Source organism: Aristolochia californica, unplaced genomic scaffold (genome assembly GCF_029961685.1).
Source record: "Aristolochia californica isolate CCGP_79_NKW_82.1479 unplaced genomic scaffold, dmAriCali1.0.hap1 SCAF_5, whole genome shotgun sequence".
Taxonomy (NCBI): Eukaryota; Viridiplantae; Streptophyta; class Magnoliopsida; order Piperales; family Aristolochiaceae; genus Aristolochia; species Aristolochia californica.
In genome coordinates this window covers 5,439,143-5,448,566 of record NW_027182214.1, presented here as the reverse complement: position 1 = coordinate 5,448,566, position 9,424 = coordinate 5,439,143, and positions in this window count along the sequence as shown.

The following is a 9,424-nucleotide window of genomic DNA, read 5'->3' as shown; positions in this document are numbered from 1 at the left end:
TTTAGAGAATATATTAATGCTTGGCGCTGCTGTGGATAGGATCAGGTTGGGTGGCAATAAATTTTATTCATCCTCAATTATTACCAATTGGAATAGGTATCTTTGAAAAAACAAAAAAAAAAAAATATATATATATATAATTCAATTTCTTACAGATCAATTATAATCTGGAGAACAAGAGTAATATTTGGCTTAGAAATAGTTTCATCATTGGTGATGACTTTGATATGAACTTTTTAGAGATTTTTATTTTATTTTTTATTTGGCTTCTCCCTTTGATATGAAATTAGGTTTCCAAATTGTGTAAGTGATCTATCATTGTGTTTAGTAACCCAATTCGATAATTTTAAGTATTTATTTTTAATTTTAATCAAGAATTTTATACAGTTTACAAGAGCATAAAAAGTCCCTTTCAAAACCTAAAAGCTCCATTTTAAAACGATAAAGTTTTGTTTTTAAAGAGATTTTCTTCCCCATTTAAGTACGAAAACATTCTACAATGACCATGAAGCTATTTGAAGTATTCCTAGACTTTGAAACCATGTTTGGAAGCCGATATGAGAAGAAAGAGCTTAATTTATCAACTTTTTTGGAATAGCTAAGTATACTAAGCTTTTATTTTGAAATCTTTAATTGTAATAACTTCCTGTTAAACTCATACAATTTTAGTTTAAAATCAATTGTATGTGTTCAACTTGTAATATTGGGCCTGAATTTTTTATTGTGCTTCCTTTTTAGCCGGTTTTTATATAAGAAAAGTACAATAGATTACTTACGTTGGAATCATTGTTTTTACATGTTTAATCCTTGTTAAACTTGAGCACATCCGGTTTCAAATTATTCATTACAATTCAGATATCATTTATGAGATTCAAATTTCAAATTTTCATCCTCCATTAAGTTCATTTATGTTGAAGAGCATGTATAATCTTACATAACTCTCAAAGAAATAAGCCTCATAGAGCAGTAATTAATATAGCGGAATCTTATAGGAGGATGTCTCATAGAAGTATTTTTGTTATTTTAATCTTCTATCTATGTTCAATTGTTTATTTATGCTATGACTTATTTTAAGTGTTAGACTTTGGGTATAAGTCAGGTAGTTTAGTTGTAATTTGATTCTACTTATTTCTTATATTATAAATAGACATTCAATGTACTTAAATTATAACAACTTACTAAAATATTTCTCTTTTTCATAAATTTAACATGGTATGAGAGCAAGTTCTGTGAGTTGACTCAATCAACCCATAGTGATAATGTGATCCTTTTGTGATTTATCATTTGTAGTAGTTTAGGGTCGCATTCTACCTTTTTCTTCCTTTCATGTCCCAGTACTTATTGTTTCATTGGCATTCACACCTCCATAATTATTTTTTTTCTTATTTCAAATTATATATTGACGATACTGGGATAGGAAAAGAAGAAAAAGGGCCAAATTATTTCAAAATTGATTGTTCTATACTCGTTGTTTTGCTCCTCACTTGGAGAAGACATATATGATTAATGTGTCCTTCTTTTTTATGGTTAACTATTGTTTTTGGCTATTAAGAGGCATTTGGTATGCTTAATATTGTAACCAAATAATCGTTGCCTTATCCATAGACAAATCCAAAACCTCAACTCACATCACTTAAAAAAAATTGTGGTTGAGATTCATCTGCTAGTGTATAGTGAGTTTTGTACTCATTGATTAATAGGCATTTGTTTGTCTATTGTTATTGCTAAAAATCCCTTTTTGCTCTAGGCTTGTGTGCCCTACTTGTAATCCTTTTGTGATTCTATGCTTTTGTTGCCTAGTTGTTAATTCCTTTGCAGATCTAGGCTTGTGTAGTTTAATTGTCTTGTTGTAAACCTTTTTATATTTGTTGCAATTGGCTTGTATAGGCATTTAATTGTAATTATCATTATGCTTATTTATAGTAGACTAAACTCCAAAGCATAGGCAAAATTAGTAAACTAAGTCTAGGTTTTTTACCACTATAAAAATTGGTGTGTCATTTATGTATTTTGCATTGAACTTTAATTTACATTAAATTTCAAATATGGTATCCCATAAAAAGTATAATTACACAATTTTTTTGTTCAAGAACAAGTATAGAAGAGTCTTACGTAACTCTCACAGCAAGAAGTTTCACAAAGCAAGGATTAATATGAAGGAGTCTTACAGGAATTTCATAGGAGGAGGTCTCACAGAAAAAGTCTTAGTTAAAGGTGTTTTAATTATGTTAGTCTTCTATTTACGTTTAATTGTTTAATTCTTTTAGAACATATATTTTAATCTATGACTTTGGGTGTAACTGGAACATGGGTAATTTAATTTTAATCTGATTCTACCTGTTTCTTTTATTATAAATAAATGCTCATTGTACTTAAATTACATCAAGCCAGTGAAGTATTTTTCTTTTCCACAAATTCAATATGGTATGAGAGAAGGTTATTTTAGTTCTGTAAATTGTCCGTGTGTCAGTTTACAAAGATGATGTGTTTCTCTCCAAATTAAGTTTCAGTTTAGCCTTTCAATTTCATAGTATCCATTCAATTCAATTCTTATTTCCTTTATATCAGTTTGGTACCACCATTAATTACCTTGCTCCTACATGAGAGTTGAGTCCTCCTAAAATTTCCCTTCTTGAATTGAAGTCCCCACTTTGATTATGCAATAAGCTTATGAGTTAAAACCTCTCATCTCTAATAGCCATTGTTTCTAGTTTTGTAGTGTCCTTTATAGGTACTCTCTCATGGGAGGAGGAATCCATCTGGTGGAAGCTTCAACTTTCAAGGATTGTTTCTCCTTGGCATGGAGGAATCCTTATGTCCTTCGTCTTGTTTTTTCTACTGGGATTGGTGCTCTCCTCCTTGCTGGTGTAGTTTGACCACTGTCCACAAAGACCTCAGTCAATGAATTTCATCTATTGTTATCTTCTCAAAGAAGTTTGTCTTGTCTTTCTGGATTTCATGGCTGTAGTTAGCTCCATGAGAAAGATCAAAAGGATGGTTGATAATATGCAAAGGGCCACAAGTCTTGGTCTTCATTTCGTATGCTCCAGCCAAGAGCGATTCCAGTCGAAGCATGAGGGAAGCACAATTCTTCTTAGCAATGAATCCTCTTAGCTTCCTCTTGGCCTTCTAAACGGCCTTCAGGTATTCCTCAACAGAGGATCGACAACAATTTCCAAGGATGAAAGAGATGACCGAAGAGTGGTGCCCATGCATTGGCTTACAACCAGGCAGTATCGTATGCTAAACTTGTTTCTAAATTCCCTCGGGATTTTGTCTTCCTACTCATCTTCAACTGTTGAAAAGAAATTATATATCAAGTTTTGAAGCATTAATCAATTGCAGAGAATCGACACCCTCGTACATCTACAGTCACACAATACATCTTATACTACTAGAGCACAAACAACAAAAGCTCAATCCAATACAGACTCTCGATCAGAAACTTGAAGCCAAAATAGGACTCCTAGCTGAAATAGTTTCAAGGTCACTTTCCTGGTCTAGAAACAGAGTCACATCTTAGTAAGCAATCCTACTTTGCCATCTTCCACTAATATTATTGTTGTTGTAATAGTTTACTTTTGGTTCAAACATTTTCACTGGCTCCTCTTGTTAAGGAATAGTCCTACAAGGATTAGTGAGTAGAAAAATTTTAAATTTATTAGTTGGGAAGGAGGCTTCCTAAGGTGGCTAGTCATTGTACGATGGGCATTGGACCCAACTTCACATGGTATTAGGAGTCCTTGTCAATCCCATCATCTCACTGATTGAATTTCTCATTTCTTTGATAGGGATTTGCGCATCAGACCTTGGCAACTACACCAGTGTCGGCGCATCCTCAAGCATCGAAAGCATTGGCGACAACCGAGGAAATCAAGCTCTGATCAAGTAGTCGTCCCAACTCGTTCATGGCTCAACGAATGAGTATCAGGCATCGTCGAAGGAGATCCTCCCCACGTTGAGAGAGAATCTCGGATCTGAAAAAGGGGGGGCGGGTGAGATTGCTTTCCATATTCTTGATGGCGGGCTGACATGAAAGGAAATGCCTCCTACAACTTTTGCATCTACAACAGCTCTAGTACCTACACCTATTTCAAACTTGAGTGAAAAAAGGCTCATCCAGAGTGCATGCCATCTACTCGCTTGTTAGTTGTAGTCATAGGTTTTCTATCTATTGAATTGAATGAAAAAAAGTAGTTTGGTTTCAACCTCCGATAGGCAAAGAGTCAGGCACATGCTTAGGCAAAGATTTGGATTTGTGTCACAAGACCGTTGCCTGTACCCGTAATCTACGACCTTAGATTGTGTCTCATAGTACAACAACTCACAGAACCTCCGGGAAGACAATGTCAGCTTCTCGGTCTCCCTCAGCATTGACTTGTGCTGGCTCTTTTTGATCTTATGCTTTCCCCACCACTTCTACAACTTCTTGCTGAAAATGGAAGCCACGACCCAAAAGCTCTCGCATAGTTTTTTGAAATCTCTCTTCTCCTTATCGGTCTTCTCCAACTTCCACAATGGCCGCCGAATCCCTTCCTCATCTTCTCCCTTTCATACCCTAATCTACATGATTACCATTAAACTATCCTCCACAACCTACCTCCTCTGGAAAAGCCAACTACTTCCCCTTCTTGAGAGTCGAAATCTCCTCAACTATGTGGACGGAACCCTAGCGCCACCACCTCAGTTTGCTATCGCCAATTCTACCACCCCTACTGCCAAATATTTGGCATATAAAGCAATGGATCAATGTCTTCTCAGCCTCATCCTTTCCTCCCTCACCGAAGAGGTAATGGCCAAAGCCATTGGCCTCTCCATTGCATGCAAGGCTTGGCTCGCATTGGAAAATGCTTTCAACCACTGATCAAAGGCTCAATAAAACCGTCTCAAGGACAACCTTCCGCAGCTGACACACTACAATCAATCCGTTGTTGCCTACACCCTTGTTTTCAAGGGTCTCTGCAACCAGCTTCACACGATCGGCAGACCTATGAATAACACTGACAAACTCCACTGATTTTTTCTTGAACTCGGAGCTGATTTCTCTGACCTCATCTCCAAAGCCGAGAGCTTAGACCACTTCCAAAAATTGCTCGAAAGCCCTATTACTCTTGCTGCTATTTTTACTGTTGCATCCCATGGTTTTGACCGGTCGACCCACCCCAACACTGGTTGAACCCATAGTCGAACCCATGTTTCTAACTGCTATTATGCCAACCGAGGCCGAACCCATTCTGGTCAAGGGTGTCACTCTCCTCACTGCCACAACATCTATGTGAATCAACAAAAAAGGAACAACACTTTTAACTTCTGGACGAAGTGATTATGTGGTTCTCTGGTGTTTGCTCAGTTGACATATTTCACAATTTAAACTTGATCTATCCTTAAAGGTAGGAAAAAGAAGATGAAGAGATTGTGCGGATGGATGTCCCAACTGATTGGGCCATAGACATGTCTTAATTTCCTTGGTTGAGACGGTATTTATTTGAGGCACGTCCAGGTAGTAGATCCCCCTTGTTCACGGCCTCCACCAATCACCTACTTCGTTGTAAGATCCTGAAACAACACAGGAAGTGGGTGAGAAGGTAATTGAGCAATTGAAATATTGTGTTAGCTGACTAACAGATAAAAGATTCAAGGAAAATGTAGGAACACAAAGAATATTTGTGAGTAGAAGTGATGGTGTAACAGAGGTGGATCATTTCCTGAGAACTTTAGTTTGGGAGCCGTCAGCTATGGTAACAAATTTATTCGAGAGACAAGGAAAAACTGAGTGGAGTAGATTTTTGTTACCTGTGAGATGCTCGGAGGCCCCTAAGTCAATTATCTAGGATGAAGAGGAGGAAGTGGCAAAGAGCATACCTAAAACGGTGGTGGGAGCAACAGTTGAAGAGGAACTTGGAGGAGAGACCATTCGTGTTTTCATTTTCTAGAATAAGTCATACTCATCATCGGTAAGGGTTTTCTTTTCTATTGATGGGATAGATTGGTCCTCTTTTGTATCACTTACTGAGGCTTAATTAGCCTTAACCCAATCCGATATGCCATGGATTTTAAAATACTGATATATAGTGTGGCCATATTTCTCACAATGGGTGCATTCCCTGTCATCTGTTCTAGGGGTGGCTTCGAACCGAGCCGGCTTGCAAGCGGCTCGAGTTCGGTTCGGTACCGGCTCGGTTCGGTACCGGCTCGGTTCGATTTGTTATCTATCAAGCTCGAGCCGAGCTCGAGCTCTGAAATCGGGTCGTTTACCTTAACGAGCCGAGCTCGACCGAAGCCAGGTTCGGTTTGTTGGCTCGCGAGCCGGCTCGAGGTGAGTCGGGATCGGTATCGGGTTGGGATCGGGGGAACGGGAGCGAGAGCGAGGAGGGAAAATTTTTTTCCTCCCCCCTCGTCACCGCCGATCCCCTCCCGTCGACTGTTGTCACCGCCTCTACCACCGTCAACAACTGCTTGTCGACCGCCTCTGTGGTCGTCTGTTCGATTTCTTCCTCCAATTTCTTCCTCTCCTCACCGTCACCTCTGTTTCCGTCGTCGCTGCCGTCACAGCCGTCATCCTCGACGACATGTCCTCCCCGGCATTGTAACCCACTTCCCTCCCCGCGTCGTCTCGGTGGAAAACCTGAACCAGTAAATTCAGGAGAGAAATTAGGGGAGAAATAATCTCCCCCCTCCCCTATGCGAAGATGATTTTGCACGTGCGAGATCATAAAGTAAAAAAAAAAAATTCCTTAAACTCTCCTTCCTCATAGCTCTTGAAAAAATTAAAAATATATTTTATATAAATAAGTTTCGATGGTGTCTCATGTTTTTTTAAATACTTTTTAATTAAAAATTCTTATTAAAAATCATATAATTTTATACATAAGATTTTTCTACCAAGATGGGGTAGAAAATTATATAGAAAATTTTTGAATAAGTATATAACAGTTGATGTTGTAATACTTTTAGCATGAAACAATTTTCATTGCAATTTTGTGTTTGACATTTTATTTGATTAAAAATTTATCGATAAGTATAATAATATATTAGATTGATTATTAATTTTTTTTATTTCCCTAGAAGAGGCAATAAAAGGTCCATTTAATTTTCCTAAGAAAAATTTAAAATATTTATTATAATTTTCTAATAAGTCACTAATAGTAATAGGATTTTATTTAAAGGATTTTTTGGGAATATGTATCATAGGAAAATATTTCTAGTTTTTCCTAGAATATAAATTTTCATCTAGGGGCACTAAGGTGGCCATACTAAATTTATGGCCAGATTCAAAAATTATAAAACAAACTAGACAACAATTGGAGTAAAAAAGATTAATATTAGTGCATTTTAATCCATTATTGAAATTCAATCCTGAACCTCCCCTATCATTATTATTTTTTTAAATGTATACATAATTTTATATATAATTTATTCGATGCCACCCCTACATGCGAGATCATAAACAAGGAAAAAAAAACTCTTTGTCCCTTCCTCATGGCTCTTGAAGAAATTAAAAAGATATTTTAGTAGAAATACGTTTCTAGAGACTATTAGTGGTTTTTTAATAAATGTTGAAAAGACATTTTTAGTAGAAATATAAGGATAATTAGTGCCTCATGTTTTTTGAAAATATTTTTCTAATTATAAATTCTTGTTAAAAAATCATATAATTTTCTAAATAAGATTTTCTTGCCAAGACGGGCTAGTAAACGGTATAGAAAATTTTTGAATAAGTATTTGACAGTTGATGATATAATCCTTTTAGCATGAGGCAATTTTTATAGTAAGTTTGTGTTTGACATTTTATTTAATTAAAAATTTATCGATAAGTATAATAATATATTAGATTAATTATTAATTATTATTTATTTCCTTAGAAAAGGTAATAAGAGGTCCATTTAACTTTCCTAAGAAAAATTTAAATTTTTTTTTGTAATTTTTGAGTAAGGCTCTAATAGTAATAGAATTTTATTTAAAGGATTTATAGTTTTTATTTGGGTGATTGTAAATTGATAGTGATATTTTATTTAATTTTGTTATGTTTGATTATTGTATGGAGTTTATTCATAATGTTATGCATTGTATGGAGTGTTTAGACTATTTTATGGAGTATATAAACAAATTTATGGAGTGTTTATGGAATGTATAGACAACTTTATGGAGTGTTTATGCAGGTATTATGTATATAGATTATGCCCAATTTTAAGCAGAGGTCATGCCGAATTTTATATAAGTATTATATACATAGATTATGCTAAATTTTAAGTAGAGGTCATACCCAATCTTATACATGTATTATATATATATATAGGTTATGCCCAATTTTATGTAGAGGTCATACCCAATTTTATGTAAAATATATACATAATTTTATATACAAATTTATTATATATATATTTTTTGAAAAGTTTTAAATGTATGTTGAAGCTCGAGCTCGGCTCGAACTCGGTTAAAATTTTTGGGCTCGAGCTCGATAAAAATTTTAGGCTCGAGATGAGGTTCAGCTCAAAATATTTAAATCAAGCTCGGTTCGAACATAGGCAGGTTCAGGCTCGACTCGGCTCAATGCCACCCCTAATCTGTTCTGACAAAACCATTCCTTCCACCTCTTCCTTTTCCTCCTCTATAATTTATTCCACGGCCTCAACCGCAGTCGGTTGATGTTCCCCTATGCCCGGAGTACATAGCGAATGGCACTTCAGTAGGAGAAGGAGAAGAATGTTGTGAAAAAATCTATGACAACAGAGTAATCACACAACACAAAGATTTATGTGGTTCGATAAATTACCTACATCCACGGGAGCTGCAGAGGATTTTATTTCTTGAGGAATCAAATTAAAATGGTGGGGACGAGTTCAGACACTTCTCTCTATTTCTCACAGTGACGAAGGTCCCACGACCTTGGAATAATAGAGAGGATGACGAGTCCCCAATCTTTGCCCTATTTCCGTAGTGACAAGAGCCTCTCGAGCCCTCTCTCTTCCGGCAACGATGAGAACCTCTTGAGCCCTCTCTCTTCCAGCAATGGCGTCGAATAGCAGCACCGTCCCAAGCCTCTGTTCTTCCAGCAACAACGTCAACTTACCTCTTTAAACAACAGCGTCGACTTCTCTGCTCGGTCGAGTCCCGCGTTGCTCTGTTTCGAAAACAAAGTCGAAGTCCGGAAAGCTTCTATTTTTTCTTTGTATTTGTAAGTCCCGAGAGAGAGAAAAGAAATCACAAGGGAGATTTAATTTCTCCTTGAGTGTAACACACGCCATTTCAGAATAAATGAGAAATGCCCTCCATGTCCTGCTCATACATGTGGACCAGACTTCACAGTACTCAACAATTCTCCCACTTGGAGATTGGTACACCCACTGTATCGCCCTCTACCTCAAATATGATATCCTCCACCTCTACAACTCACTGCCCCTGCTTAATGCTAGAAGAACAACTG